General features: G+C 44.2%; 1 protein-coding gene across 1 annotated transcript in view; it reads left to right on the forward strand.

Annotated features, from left to right (window-relative positions):
- Positions 1–15,784, forward strand: part of galntl6 (polypeptide N-acetylgalactosaminyltransferase like 6) — a 1,368,692-nt gene that overhangs the window by 974,127 nt on the left and 378,781 nt on the right. The gene's annotated exons all lie outside the window — the stretch shown is intronic.

Consider the following 15,784-nt stretch of genomic DNA (forward strand, 5'->3'; position numbering starts at 1 on the left):
ATTTGATATTTAACAATTTCTCGGGTAAATTTCTCTTCAAATTTATTAAAAACTGTTTTTATTGCCTTTGATCCTTTATACGTGTGAAATTTTAGCGTGGCTGGAACCTATCTAACTGAGTCCCATTGTAAAGTATGTTCGTTGTTCGTGATTTCACCGTTTGCCAGGTTTCGCGGGAACGTAACCCCCGGTTACCAGTAACGGTGGGGCTTTATTGTAATTTATGGGAGCTGAGCGGGGGGGATATAGGGATCAAGCGGGGATGCGAAACTGATTGGATTGCCCCACTGGGAACCAGGATGGACTCAATGGGCTAAATGGCCTCCTTCTGTGCTGTAAATGCCTCTATGGCCAGAATCATCGGGTCGACGGGGGTCATCGGGGGCTTGCCAACGCGTAAAATGGCGCACGATGATGTCGGGCGCGCGTCCTGACGTCACCGCGCGTGATTCAGACCTTCAGTTCGGCGGGCACGCACCAGAGTCGGCTGTATGCCAGCCGAACTGTCAAAGGCCTATTAAGGCCATTTAAATATCAATTAAAATAATTAACAGAGCTGCCCGTCCAACCTTAAGGTTGGTGGGGGGGCAGGCGAAGAGCCCAGGCGGCCTTTGCCTTTATCATGAAACCTCATCCACGGGCGGGAAAAGGTTTCATGAAGGTTTTTAAACTTTAATAAAAATTTTTAATAAAATTCATAGACATGTCCCAGCTCATGTGACATTGTCACATCAGGGGACGTCTTAAAATTTTTTTTTTCTTTATTTGAGTTTTTAAAATCAAACTAACTTCCCTGAAGCAGCGCTGTGCCTCAGGGAAATTTCTATGCTTTTGCACGCACGTGCGCGAAACAGCGCAGGCCCCGACTCAGCCTCCTCCCCCCGCCCGCTTCCGGGTGCGCATCACGCTGGGCGGAGCCTTAACTGGTCCGCCCACGAAAAATGGCGGCACACAGCTGATCACGGGTGGCAATTGGCTGCAGGCCCACCCGCGCCCACTTCCACTCATACCCCCCCGCATGGGGGAGAAAATTCTCCCCATGTTTCTAATTGAAAGATCTTTGTTCTGCAATGTTAATAAGGGTTAGGGAGTTAAGAAACTGATTGGTCAGGATCTATTTGAATGGCTTGAGGGTCGGAATGCCCTATATCCCTAAACGATGCCACCGACAAAGGAAATTGCCTCTGATGTCCCAGAAGATGGCACTTTAGGGGGTATGAGCTCTCAACCAGCCAGACGTGAACTTGCAAAGAATTTTCCTCACTTTGAATTTTTGACCTTAGGCCGAGAGGTTTAACCGAGGCCTTATCTGCCCTCTCAGCTGGATGTTAAAGGCCCCAGAACAATATTTCAAAGAAGAACAGGAGCATTCTTCCTGGTGCTTGGCTCACAACCACCTTCTGAAGGGCAATTAAGGAAGGGCAATAAATGCTGGCCTAGGCAGCAACACCTACACCTTGTGAAAGAATATTTTTTTAAAAACTAACACTCAACCAACATCAATAAAATGACCTGGCCATTATTGCATTTCTGTTAGTGGGGGCTTGCTGTACTTAAATGGGTGGGAGTGCCTTCCTTTGTTATAGCTAAAATGCTACTTCAATAGTGCGTAAATGGCCAGAAAGCAGTTGGAATGTTCTACGGTCATGAAAGGCGCTATATAAATGTAAGGCTTTCGTTTTCTCACTCTGCTTAGTTCTGCCTGGATGAGAGAGCTTTTCGATTTTGGAGCTTTAGCCTTTAAAAGGCTCTGACCTGAACATGTACATTTCAAACAGGGATAAAAACATCCAAGCCACGACTCCAAAGCAAAAATTTAGCACTTCTTTGTGGCGGTTCCGACTCTGATCCAGGCGCGTTTGCCCTAATTACCATCTACACTGAAGCAAATCCTCTTAAACTCTGATCTTGTCAGTATGAGCCAAGATTACTGTTGTAACGTGTAGGGATTAAATTCTGATCTCTACGCTATTATTGCCTTTGTACGCTCGTAAATGAAGTCGTGGAGAAAGGGTGGAAAGTCAAAGGCACACAGGCAGTAAACAGTGAGTTCAAGCCAGTTTCTGTCTCTTTGTGGAAGTGCTTAGTGTGGATGCTTCATTAGTCCCTAAAGGGCTGAGGAACCACGTACAAGATAGAAGCCACACTGCTGTCATATCATGGACTCACTGATAATAAATCATGCTGGGTCTCATCCCTCACTGAGCAGAGACAGACAGAAAAGGAAGGAAATTATTCTCGTTGGATCCACTCCACCTGTCCCCAGTGTACAGTGGCTGTCTCTACCCTCATTTCCCTTATTTTCTTATTTTTGTTGCTGCCCCATGAGCTTTCATCTGACAAAGACACAATACGTTTGATAACACTTTCCTGTCAGGAACACTAGGAAACCTGATTTATATTCATACAGCAACGTTTTTTTTTTACAATGGAACTCAAAAAGATATCTTGTAGGTAGCAGAAGAAAGAAATTCTCATTGTTTCCCCCACTCCCTCTTTTTCTAAATGCGTCCTGTCCCGAAATTCAACAAGAAATTAAATTCACGGTGGGATAATAGTGTAGGTTTGTCTCAAATTCTACTTCCTGCTACCTTAAGCGGAGACATTAACCCATTACATTTGAAACAACCTAACAGTCTGATTAAAATAGAAGAAAGAGGCATTTTTTGGAAAAACAAGGTCATGTTGGTATATAAGTATATTATTTCAGAAGAGTAAGGTTTCACTGGGACACTTGTGTCTCAATGAACAAAGAGCCATCCAAGGTTTCAACATGTCTTACCACCTCCTACCGCACCTCCCAAGCCTTTTACCCCGTCTCCAGTACTTTTTATATCTAAAAAAGTGTTCAAAGAAGATGAAAGAAATACAAGTCTTTTTTCAATGCCCCTATGATTTTATTACAAGAGCCATTTTACAGTAGTGCCCATGAGATTAACCCTTAATTCCTGGTGAGTCCGGGACACTGATAGGAGATCGGCAACTGTAGTTTAAGCCTGAAGATTGGGGTTGAAGCGAGGGGAAGCTGGGGGGAGTGGAAGTTGGGTGGGGAGAGTGGGGGGAGTTGGATTTTTGCTTTTACATCTTAAAGTGCTCCCCTAATACAGGAAGCCATGGAGGAGAGTTTCATGTCATACTACTGCTACCCTGACAAGCTCATTACACCAGATTGACCATGCGGTATTCTCCGAAAACACCAAAGGGAACTTTCGTGGAGGCCCCTCCCATGACCCCACTAACATCATTGGGGTCACGACCAGAGTTCAAAGGCAGGTACGATCCTGGGGTAACTCTATGGCAGCCCACCAGTGTGTTTTTTCTGAGGCCCAGATTTGTAAATACACAGCTAGCAGGCACAGTATCATTTTATTGGACAAACCTGAGCCAGTAAAAAAGAAAGACTTACATCTACATAGTGCCTTTTTATGACCTCAGAACATCTCAAAGCTCTTTATGGACAGTGAAGTAATTCTGAAGTGCAGTCAGTGTTGTAATGAAGGAAACGCAACAGCCAATTTGCACACAGCATGGACCCCAATGCAGCACTGTGCAAATGGCCAGAGAATCTGAATTTCATTATGTTAATTATTTTTTTATTCATTCGCGGGATGTGGGCTTCGCTGGCTGGACCAGCATTTATTGCCCATCCCTAATTGCCCTTGAGAAGGTGGTGGTGAGCTGCCTTCTTGAACCGCTGCAGTCCATGTGCTGTAGGTACACCCGCAGTGCTGTTAGGAAGGGAGTTCCAGGATTTTGACCCAGCGACAGTGGAGGAATGGCGATATATTTCCAAGTCAGGATGATGAGTGACTTGGAGGGGGAATTCCAGGTGGTGGTGTTCCCATCTCTCTGCTGCCTTTGTCCTTCTAGTTGGTAGTAGTCGTGGGCTTGGAATTAAGGGATAAACATTTTCTTTTGTCTTTATTCTTTCATGGGATGTGGGTGTAGCTGGCATTTGTTGCTGATCCCGAATTATCCTTGAACTAAGTGGCTTGCTAGACCATTCCAGAGGGCAGTTAAGAGTCAACCACATTGCTGTGGATCTGGAGTCACATGTAGGCCAGTCCAGGTAAGGATGGCATATTTCCTTTCCTAAAGGACTTAGTGAACCAGGTGAGTTTTTACAATAATCAATGATAGTTTCATGGTCACCATTACTGAGACTAGCTTTATATTCCCAATTTATTAATTGACTTTAAGTTCCACCAGCTGCCATGGTGGGATGATCCGAGGACATTAGCCAGGGCCTCTTTATTACAAGTCCAGCGATACTACCACTATGCTACTATCTCCCAGCCAAATATTGACCAGGGCACCCCTACTCCCCTAACCTTTTTCAAAATAGCACCACGGCATCTTTTACATCCTCCTGAAAGGGCAGATGGGACCTCATTTAACATTTCTGAGGCTGGACGGTACAGGCCTTACTCTGCTGGAGTCTGAATTTTTGTGCTCACATCACTCGGGTAAGACTTAACCCACATCTTTCTAAGTCAGAGGCAGGAGCACTACCCACTGAGCCACAGCTGACACTTGGAACAGTTTTCTTTTACAAGTTCCGTTCCCTATTCTCATGATTAGAGGACGGAGCTTGGGAGGTGACCTCCACAAATGTTTACACCCTGGCAAATTAATGAACTCTTCCGCTGAACGGCCTCTCGAGTCAGACTGCTTTGACATTTCATTTTCAATTAAACCTGTGCCTTATTTCTCTGAAAACTAGGATTGAATTTATTTAGTTTGATCAGATTGTTAAAGGGCAGCACTCAAAAATTGCAGAGTTGCATCATTTGGTACAGCTGAGTCTGATCAGCAAATCACAAATCATAGACCAAGAAATTAATCTTAGTGGATTCAGCTATATAATAAGTCTATATCACAGCACTGTTCCGCACCAAGTTTTTTAATTGGGACAGGTCAACCTTCGATACTAAGAAGTTTTGGTAGAATTATTGCCTAACTGTCCTAGATATAATAATGGATTTTTCAGTGGACTTTCTGACAATTAATCTCCCATCATTAATGCTTCCCCCAACACATCAACAGTCACTGCAATCCTAAAAGCAATTCACTGGGTGAAATGCTTTGATATATTTGGTGGTTTTCCTCTCTTTAATAATAAGGTAAATGGATTTCTCTATTGGAAATGTTTTTATCTCATTTCAAATTTGAAAGATAATCGTGACGAATCTAAAGGTGCAAGTAGGGGAGGAGATTGAGGTTGCTCGTTTCTGCGAAACGTGCTCCCAGATTCAACGCAATCCAGACAGAACCAGCCAAACCAGCGCAAAAGATACAGGAATTTTAAACGTAAGTGATTTACACTCAAAATCACTTGTGCTTGTGTTTTCCTTGAACTTTTAGTTGGTTCAAGGTTCAAATTTGGCTACTCTTCAGGTCAAAATAATGAGATTCTGCTGATAGTACTGATTGAGGAACAGAACTAAGTAACTGTTGAAGGGTCATGAGGACTCGAAACGTCAACTGTGCTCCTCTCCACCGATGCTGCCAGACCTGCTGAGTCTTTCCAGGTATTTTTGTTTTTGTTTTTGTTTTGGATTTCCAGCATCCGCAGTTCTTTGCTTTTATCTTCAAATAGTCGTTTGGCAGTCCAGAACTTGATTATTGCTGAAAAAAGAGGCGCACTGTCGAAGTTTTTCATCTTGCACTCATCAGGGCAGATGCAAGAAAGCCAAATTTCAAAGGGAACAATAATTTATACTGCATGAAAAAAGGGTGCTGATTGGTTGGCAAGTTGATTCTGATTGATCAAGTTGTTGCAAAAGAGAACTATTGTCCCCCACACTTTTTAATTCAAAAAAGGCACCTGCCTGGGCATGTTCCTTTTCCCTACAGAGTACAGGCCCCAGTGTAGCTTCTAGCAAGCTTAAGTGAGCCATATTGCGAATGCAAAATTGGCTGTCAGTGTAATTATTAGCACATTCAGGATTGTTCAACAAGTTCTGCAGAATCACAACTAATGTTAGACATTGTGTTCTGAGTTTTGCACATTTGAGCAACAGGTGAAACTAGCCATTTCACACTGCTACATTGCAGTAGCAACACAACTGGTATATTACTGAGATGCGGAGAAATTTCTTCATCTAGAGAGTGGTGAGCCTGTGGAATTCGCTACCACAGAAAGTAGTTGAGGCCAAAACATTGCTTTCAAGAAGGAGTTAGATATAGTTCTTGGGGTGAAAGGGATCAAAGGATATGGGGAGAAAGCAGGAGCAGGCTATTGAGTTGGATGATCAACCAAGACCCATTTATACATACCCTCTGTTTTCTGCCAACCAGCCAATCTTTCTATCCACGCTAATATGTCACCCCCTACACCATGAGCTGTTATTTTCCACAATAACTTTTGATGTGGCGCCTTATCAAATGCCTTCTGGAAACCCAAGGACAGTACACCTGCAAGCTCCCCTTTAACCACTGCACATGTTACTTCTTCAAAGAACTCCATTAAATTGGTTAAACCTGATTTCCCTTTCACAAAACCATGCAGACGCTTCCTGAATACCTTGAGTGGCCAGCTATAATCTCCTTAATGATCAGTTCTAATACCTTCCCCACGACGGACGTTAAGTTAATTGGCCTATAGTTTCCTGTTTTCTACCTCCCTCCTTTCTTGAATAGAGGGGTTATATTTGCCACTTTCTGATGGAACATTTCCAGAATCTAGCTAATTTTGGAAAATTAACACCAATGCATCTACTACCTCATTAGCCACCTCTTTTAAGGCCCCAGAATAAAGTCCATCAAGACCCATAGACTTGTCAGCCCACAGCTCCATCAATTTGCTCAGTACCAATTCTCTATTGCCCTTATTTAAGTTTAAAGTACTAGTCTTAGACCCAATCTTCCCTCTTTCATACTGGATGTAAAATTCAATCATATTGTGGTCACTGCTACCTAGGGGTGCCTTTACTCTGAGGTCATTAATTAATCCTGTCACATTATACAATACCAAGTCTAATGTAGTCTGCTCTCTGGTTGGTTCCAGAATGTGCTGCTCTAAGAAACTATCTCAAAAGCATTCTATGTATTTCTCATCCAGGCTAAGACTGTCAATCTGATTTTTCCAGTTTATATGTAGATTAAAATCACCCATGATCATTGCCATCCCTTTATCACAAGCACCCAATATTTCTTCTTGTATACTTTGTCCTACATTGTGGTTATTGTTAGGGGGCCCGTGGACCACTCCCACTAGTGACTTCTTTCCCCTACTATTTCTCATCTTCACCCAAACCAATTCTACATCCTGATCTCCGGAACCAAGGCCATCTCTAACTATTGCTCCAATGCCATCCTTGACTAACAGTGCTTCCCCTCCACCTTTACCTAGCTTCCTATTCTCCTTGAACTTCATATACCCCTCAATATTCAGGACCCAATCTTTGTCATCCTGCATCCACGTCTCCGTAATGGATATCAGATCATACTTATTTACTTCAATGTGTGCTATTAATTCATCTACTTTGTTATGAATGCTACGCGCATTCAGATACAGAGCCTTTAGTTTTGTCCTTTTGTCATCTTTGTAACGACTAGTCTTGACTGTTAGTATATTCTTAGGTTTTTTCTCCCTGTCCGTTCCTGCCATTCTCTGACCTTCATTTCCCATATTACTATTTTACTCTGCTGCCTTGACTCTACCCTTGAATTGCTACATCTACCCAAGCTTGATTCTTCAACCAGCAACCACCCCCGCCCCACCCCCGCCCCGCCCCCCCCGTACCCCCCTTGTTCTGTTTAAAGCTTTCTCTACTTCCCTAGTTATGCGGCTTGCTAGAACATTGGCCCCAGCACGGTCCAGGTGTAGATCATCCCAATGGCATAGCCCCCACTTCCCCAGTACTGATGCCAGTGCCCCATGAACCAGAGCACATTTCTCCCACACCAGTCTTTGAGCCACGTTTTCATCTCTCTAATCTTGTTTGCTGCATGTCAATATGCACGTGGCTCAGGTAATAATCCAGAGATTATTGCCTTTGAGGTTCTGCTTCTTAATTTGGTACCTAGCTCCTTATATTGATTATGCAGAAGCTCTTTCCTTGTCCTGCCTATGTCATTGGTGCCTACATGGACCATGGCAACTGGATCCTCCCCCTCCCCACTGTAAGTTCCTCTACCTTAAAGATATTCATTGACCCTGCCTCCTCCATTCTCTGGGGAAGAAAGCTCCAAAGATTCACAACCCCCTGAGGTAAAAATTTTCTTCTCATCTCCATCTTAAATGGGAGACCCCTTATTTTTAAGCCATGTCCCCTAGTTCTAGTCTCTCCCACAAGAGGAAACATCCATTCAGCACCCACCCTGTCAAGTCCCCTCAGAATCTTATGTACTTCAATAAGATTGCCTCTCATTCTTCTGAGCTCCAATGGATACAGGCCCAGCCTGTCCAACCTATCCTTGTATGGTAACCCACCCAACCACCATCCCTGGTTTCAGTCACATGAACCTTCTCTGAACTGCTTCTAACACATTTATATCATTTCTTAAATAAGGAGACCAAAACTGTACACAGTACTCTAGATGTGGTCTCACCAACGCCCTGCACAACTGTATAAAACCATCCCTACTTTTTATATTCCGTTCCCCTCTCAATAAATGGCAACATTCCATTTGCCTTCCTAATCACTATTTCAAAGAGCGTCAGGGAAGTTGGCCCCAGTGCCCAGACGAATACCTATCCCTCAACCAATATCACCAAAAAACAGGTTATCTAGTCCTTATCACATTGCTGTTTGTAAGAGTTTGCTAGGAGCATCTCAACTGCTGCATTTCTTACTTTACAAGTGACTCCAGTTCAAAAGTACTTAATTGACTGTAAAATTCTTCAAGACGTTCAGTGGTCATGAAAAGTGCAAGTCTTACTTTTTTTTTACAGCAACGCTGCATTCTCATTGTGGTAGCTATTCTTAGCATCATTAATATTGTGATTCTGCTACCTCATTATAATCTTCAAAAAAACTTTTAGAAAAACCTAGTCAAGATATGGCTGATGTTTTGAACATAATGAGCAAATTGTTGCCATGCACATCCCCCAGCCTTTGGTCTTCAGACATTCTTATGTCTTTGACAGACCTGATCTGTCATTCTAGCTGAAGGAGAGAGTGGGAGGAGGAATTTTCCCATTGCAGAGTCCCAACATCAGGGCCAAGCACTTTGATTTAGGTATATCACACAGGCCTTCATCTGTTCTCTGATAATTGGGCACAGCCACAATGTGCTGTTCCTGTGCGATACTCCTACGCAAAAAAAAAAAGAAAGAATTTGCATTTCCACAGCACCTTTCAATAGGACCAAAGTGCTTTAAAGCCAGTGAAATACTTTTGAAGTGCAGTCACTGTTGTAATGGCAAAACGTGACAACCAACACAGCAAGACCCTACCGACAGCAATGAGATAACGACTGGATAATCTGTTTTCTAGTGCTGTTGGTTGAGGGGTAAAAATTGGCTGGGACAGACAGGGCATTGACTTAACGTCTCATCTAAAAGACATCAGCCTTATTCATAGCATCTCAGGGGCAAGCGTTCACTTAAAAACAAATTAAAAGCACTTTCCTGGATTCCTGTCTGGCCGGAGAATGTCCAAACTTATTTCATTCCGAGTAGAGACTTTCATCTGTTTGGACTGATTTGCACTCTTGGGGAGAAAGGTCGCAGTATCGGCTCATTATGTGCTCCAATATACTTGCCGAAAGTTCTCCTGCAGGGATTTGGTTTAAGACAAAGGAAAGTCCTGTTGCTTCTAAACCTCTGTGTGTTTTTGGGATTGCTTCATTATTTCACTGGCTCCTCCCCTCACATCTGCACCCACATCCTCCCACTCCAATGCCCGTCCCACCTCCTTCTCCAGATGCTGCAGCACCAGCCATGCCTTTCTTACCTTTTCCAAGTGGCCAAGATGGTGAATGTTGGCCACTGCTCCGACCACCAAGAACTCTATATTCTAGCCCAATCACCCATTTTCCAGCAAAGATCATTGGATCTCAAGGAAGAATGGGAAACCTAGCTGATTTTATTTTACTCCCGCTGGACCCAGGAAGATAAATTCAGCTGCTCAACCAACTAACTCAGCACCTATATAAGATCAACGATGTGACATTTATTGGGCTATATCAATAAGCTACTAACTATGCGCCAAATGGAGCCAGCAAGAGGGGCAGTGGTCATTGTTAGCATATCTGTCTGTCTCTCTTTTGTGGCTAATTATTCCGAATAAAACTCTTAAAATCAGCGCTCATAAAATATGATGTAATTCCTGCCGTTAATTACTGTTGCTGGCATTCTATTATTATCTGGCTCAGTTGCTAGCATCCTTGCATGTGAGTCAGAAAGTTGTGGGCTCAACCCCCATTCCACAGAGCTGTGCAGAAAATTAAAGCCAGTACAGCACCGAAGGGGTGATGTTAAACCGAGACCCCATCTGCTCTCTCAGGTGAAGGTAAAAGGTGATGTGGCAGCATTTCAAAGAAGAGCAGGGGAAATCTCCCTGGTGCCCTGGCAGATATTTATCCCTCAACTAATGTCACAATGTCACAAAGACAGATTACCGGTATCTGGACATCATCGCGTTGATGTTTGTGGATTCTGGCTGTGTGAAAATGTTCGACCATGTTTCCTACAGTGGAACAATGATTAAACTTCAAAGGCTTTTCATTGGCTGTAAAGAGCTTGGGACATCCTGAGGTCTTGAAAGGTTCAGGTAACGATTGGTCTGGTTTTCAGCTGGTCTGACCCCTGTCATATTGGATGCCTTTATATCCAGTGTTCTTACTTTGAAACACCTCTAAAGAACCACCATTATTTATCTTTTTTGGAGTGTGTGATTTCCCCCATAGTTGATTTCCCACCTTGACTGATGTGCGTGTCTGGGCCCCAATCCCATCACCCACCCCCCACCGCCCCCTCCAAAGGAAGATGTTTGTAGCTGTTGGAGGTCAGTCATCTCAGCTCCAGAACATCACTGCAGGAGTTCCTCAGGGTAGTGCCTTCGGCCCAACCATCTTCAGCTGCTTCATAATGACTTCCTTCCATCATAAGGTCAGAAGTAGGGATGTTCGCTGATGATTACACAATGTTCAGCACCATTCACGGCTCCTCAGATACCGAAGCAGTCCTGTCCAAATGCAGCCAGACCTGGACAATATCCAGGCTTGGGCTGACAAGTGGCAAGTAACATTCGCACCACACAAGTGTCAGGCAATGACCATCTCCAACAAGAGAGAATCCAACCATCGCCCCTTGACATTAAATGGCATTGCCATCACTGAATCCCCCACTATCAGCATCTTGGGTGTTACCATTGTCCAAAAAATGAACTGGGCTAGCCATACAAATACTGTGGCTACAAGAACAGGTTAGATGCTAGGAATCCTGTGAAGAGTAACTCACCTCCTGACTCCCCAAAGTCAGGAGTGTGATGGAATACTCCCCACTTGCCTGGATGAGTGCAGCTCCAATAACACTCAAGAAGTCTGACACTGTCCAGGACAAAGCAGCCCGCTTGATTGGCACCACATCCAAAAACATTCACCCCCTCCACCACCGACACACAGTAGCAGCAGTGTGTTCCATCTACAAGATGCACTGCAGGAATTCACCAAGGCTCCTTAGACAGCACCTCCCAATCCCACGACCACTACCACACAGAAGGATAAGAGCAGCAGATAGATGGGAATACCACCACCAGAAAGTTCTTCTCCAAGTCACTCACCATCCTGACTTGGAAATATATCACCATTCCTTCCCTGTCACTGGGTCAAAATCCTGGAACTCTCTTCCTAACAGCACTGTGGGTGTACCTACACCACATGGACTGCAGCAGTTCAAGAAGGCAGCTCACCACCATCTTCTCAAGGGCAACTAGGAATGAGCAATAAATGCTGGCCCAGCCAGTGAAGCTCACATCCCATGAATGAATGAAAAGAAATCTCCAAGCCGCCACCTCTACCACCGCCATCTTGTTCCGAGTCCGAGAGAAGATCCGCCCTGCCCCAAACTCTGACCCCGGCACAGGCCCTGTCCCGTTTATACTGCAGGGGGCTGGGTGGAGAAAAGAGTCAGCCTTTTGGATCTGAAAGGGGCCGCATCCTTGGAGAGAGACAGCACGGGGTCACGGGGTCTGGCGGGAGAGTGCCTAGCGTCCTGATGGTTCGTAAGTGGCCACGCAATGAAAGGTGCTATATAAATGCAATTCTTTCTTTCTTTTGGCTTCTTTAGGAGCTACATGCTTTAATTAAAATCGCAAAGGGCCCTTTGTCCGGCCTGTAATTTTAGTGCCCATTTTCTTGCAGCCAGAAAGCTCATTCTAAGCAGGAATTGTATGTTGTTTGGCAATTTTACTCCCCAGCTTATGTTTTTCAGTGTTAAATAAAAGACAGCAATAAATACGAGACTAAAAACGTAATTCAGTTCATTATTGTGGGGTAGATTGACTTAGCCTTCCATTCTGTAACATTTTAAACTGCTTTATTATACTAACCTTATAAATTACAATCCAGGCATGCTTCATAATTTAATTTGAAACAGAATTGCCAATAAAACATTTGCATCTTAGGAGACTATTCAGGAAATACAAGATGAGTTGATGGTTGAACGGTGGTGAATGTGGCTTAATAAGGACAGATGTAGAGTACTATGCACGGGGGGAAACCATTGGTGGCATGAGTAAAGAAATAGAAGGCCTGCTTTTCTGTAGTGCTTTTTAAAACCTCAGGATGTCCCAAAGCACTGGACTTGCTGAAATGAAAACAGAAAAATAGGGAGAACATGGACAGACTATATAAAATATAAAATAAGGGGTGAAATTTTGAAGGGGGTGCCGGAGCAGAAAGACTTGGGTGTATATGTGCATAGATCATTGAAGGTGGCAGGACAGGTGAAGAGAGCAGTTAATAAAGCGTATAGTATCCTGGGCTTTATTAATAGGGGCATAGAGTACAAGAGCAGGGAGGTCATGCTGAATTTATATAAGACACTCGTTAGACCTCAGCTGGAGTATTGTGTACAGTTCTGGGCACCACATTATAGGAAGGATGTGAACACATTGGAGGGGGTGCAGAAGAGGTTTACAAGAATGGTTCCAGGGATGAAAAACTTCAGCTGCGAGGATAGATTGGAGAGGTTGGGATTGTTCTCCTAGGAGAGAAGAAGGCTAAGAGGAGATTTGATAGAGATGTTCAAAATCATGAGGGGACTGGACAGAGTAGATAGGGAGAAGCTGTTCCCACTCGTAAAAGGATCAAGAACGAGAGGGCACAGATTTAAAATGATTTGCAAAAGAAGCAAATGTGACGTGCGAAAAAACTTTTTCACACAACGAGTGGTTCGGGTCTGGAATGCACTGCCTGGAAGTGTGGTGAAGACACGTTCATTCGAGGCATTCAAGAGGGCATTAGATGATTATTTGAATAGAAACAATGTGCAAGGGTTTGGGGAAAAGGCAGGGCAATGGCACTAGGCTGTAATGCTCACTTGGAGACCTGGTGAGACATGATGGGCCGAATGGCCTCCTTCTGTGCCATTAAGATTCTGTGATTCTGTGAAAATTTTGGACATTGTCAGCAGGTTAAGAGACAAATGTTAGCTGGTGCACTCGGAGAACTCCCCTGCTCTTCTTTGAATAGAACCATGCATTATTTTATGCCCACTTGAAAGGTCAGAAAGGGCATCAGTTTAACATCTACCCTGAAAGATGGCACCTCTGAAAGTGCATCACTCCTTCAGAGTCTCATCATAGATTATGTGCTTAGCTCTCTGGATGAGATTTGAACCCACAACCTTTGACTCTGAAGTGTGGGTGCTGCCGCTGAGCTTCAGCTGACATGCTGCTGCAGGATTGAGGGTGTGAAAAGGGCTCCCACAAATGGACTCCACATATGAATGAAGTTAAGACGTTTGAAATAAGAATCCAGAATAGTGGAATACATTAGGCAAAAAGTCCCTGGAGTGCAGATTTCACCTCCATAATGTCACTGGAGGATGTGCCAGAAGCAGCTGTGTGAGTGCAATCCAGGCTCCGCACGGCCTAATGGTTGATGTAATGCCCATTTCCTACATCTGGATCACACAGGTCCATTGTCTAAATTTGTACACTACTCACAAAAGATCAGATGTTCAGTTGCAAGAGGGGCCCAGCACTAGCATTACATAAAGGGCCAGACACCCCACTTGCAGATAAGGTCATTTTTTAAGGACTCTTTGCCATTGCTAAGTCTCTGGAAGCACTTTGGAGTGATGTTAGAGATGCGTATCTAAATTTGGCAGGGAGTATTCCTGCACCCTCATAAGGAGGGAGGGAAAAGGGTTTGATGGCCTGTCCACGCAAAGGGCTGAATTTAATGCAACCATCATGGTGGGAAGCATTATAACTGGGCCCACTTAATCCTGGGAGAGGTTCTGTGTCAATCTCCTGGGGCAGTGAAACCTCCCTCAAATTTAGTCACTAAGCTATTAACTATTAGCTATTTAGTCAAATTTAGTCAGGAAGGGGCTAAAGCAGGATTCCCAGCCTGCGGTGGCGGGATGTTAATTAGGCTCATTAATGAGCCAGTTGAATCTATTATGCTTATGGAAGAGTTTTTACATTCGCTGCCAGGCTTTTCTCATACTCTCTCTTTGCTTCTCTTTGTTTTTTCACTTCGCCACTGAAATTTCTATAGACAATGTTGTTCTTAATTGTATTATCTACCTGACATCTGTCATTGCCACAGCATCATGTTCCCATGTAGCACCTGCACCAACCTTAGTTGCCACGCTTTGTTGCTCTATCTACATGCACTGTAAGGCTAATCTAGGCCTTATCGCATTTCCTCTTAGTCTAACCATACCTAACACCTTACTATAGTTTACTCTGGTGCCTGTCTGTTTCTCCCAATCCTTTATTCGCCTTATTTGTGCTTTCTAATGCTATATCCTGGTTCCCATCCCCCTACTAAATTAGTTTAAAACCTCCAAACAACACTAGCAAACTGCCCAGCAAATATATTAGACCCAGCTCTGTCGAGGCGTCACATGCCTGACCTGCACAGGTCCCCCCTCCCCAAGAACTGACCCCATTGTCCCAGGAATCTAAAACCCTGCCTCCTGCACCATTTCTCTAGCCACACATTCATCTACTTTTCCTTCTTTTCCTATACTCATTAGCTCCTGGTACTGGGATTAATCTGGGGATTACACTCTTTGAGGTCCTGCTTGCTAGTTTCCTCCTTAGATCCCCAAAATCTACCCATAGGATCCCATCCTTGTCTCTGCCTATGTCATTGCTACTGATATGCATCACGAGCTCTGCCTGTTCCCCTCCACCATCGCCCACTCACCCATCCCAACTCTCAGGGTATCTGTAGCTGCTAAGTGAGATCCTTGACCAAAGAGGGAAAATACCTTCCTGGAATCACATCTCTGGTCGCTGTTCACCTAACTATCAAATCCTCTGTCGCCATTGTTTTCCTAACCTTGCTCCTGCCTCCCTGCACAGCTGAGCCAGCCATGATCTAGGCGCTGGCTGAACTCCCCAGAGGAACCATCACTCTCGTCAGTATTCATAACTGAATTCTGGACTGGAGTACAAGATGCACTCAGAGGGCTTCTACACTGCCTGGCAGTTACCCATTTCCTTTCTGCGCTATCCACAAAACTCTCAGTCTCGCAGATGTACCACAGTGACTCCAGCTGCCACACAAGCTACAAAACCCAGAGCTCGAGCTCCTCTGCTTGATGACACTGCCTGCACATGTGGTTGACCAGGAAACGAGAAGCATCCTCCAG

The sequence above is a fragment of the Cetorhinus maximus genome, chromosome 2 (assembly GCF_964194155.1).
Source record: "Cetorhinus maximus chromosome 2, sCetMax3.hap1.1, whole genome shotgun sequence".
In the NCBI taxonomy this organism is placed as follows: Eukaryota; Metazoa; Chordata; class Chondrichthyes; order Lamniformes; family Cetorhinidae; genus Cetorhinus; species Cetorhinus maximus.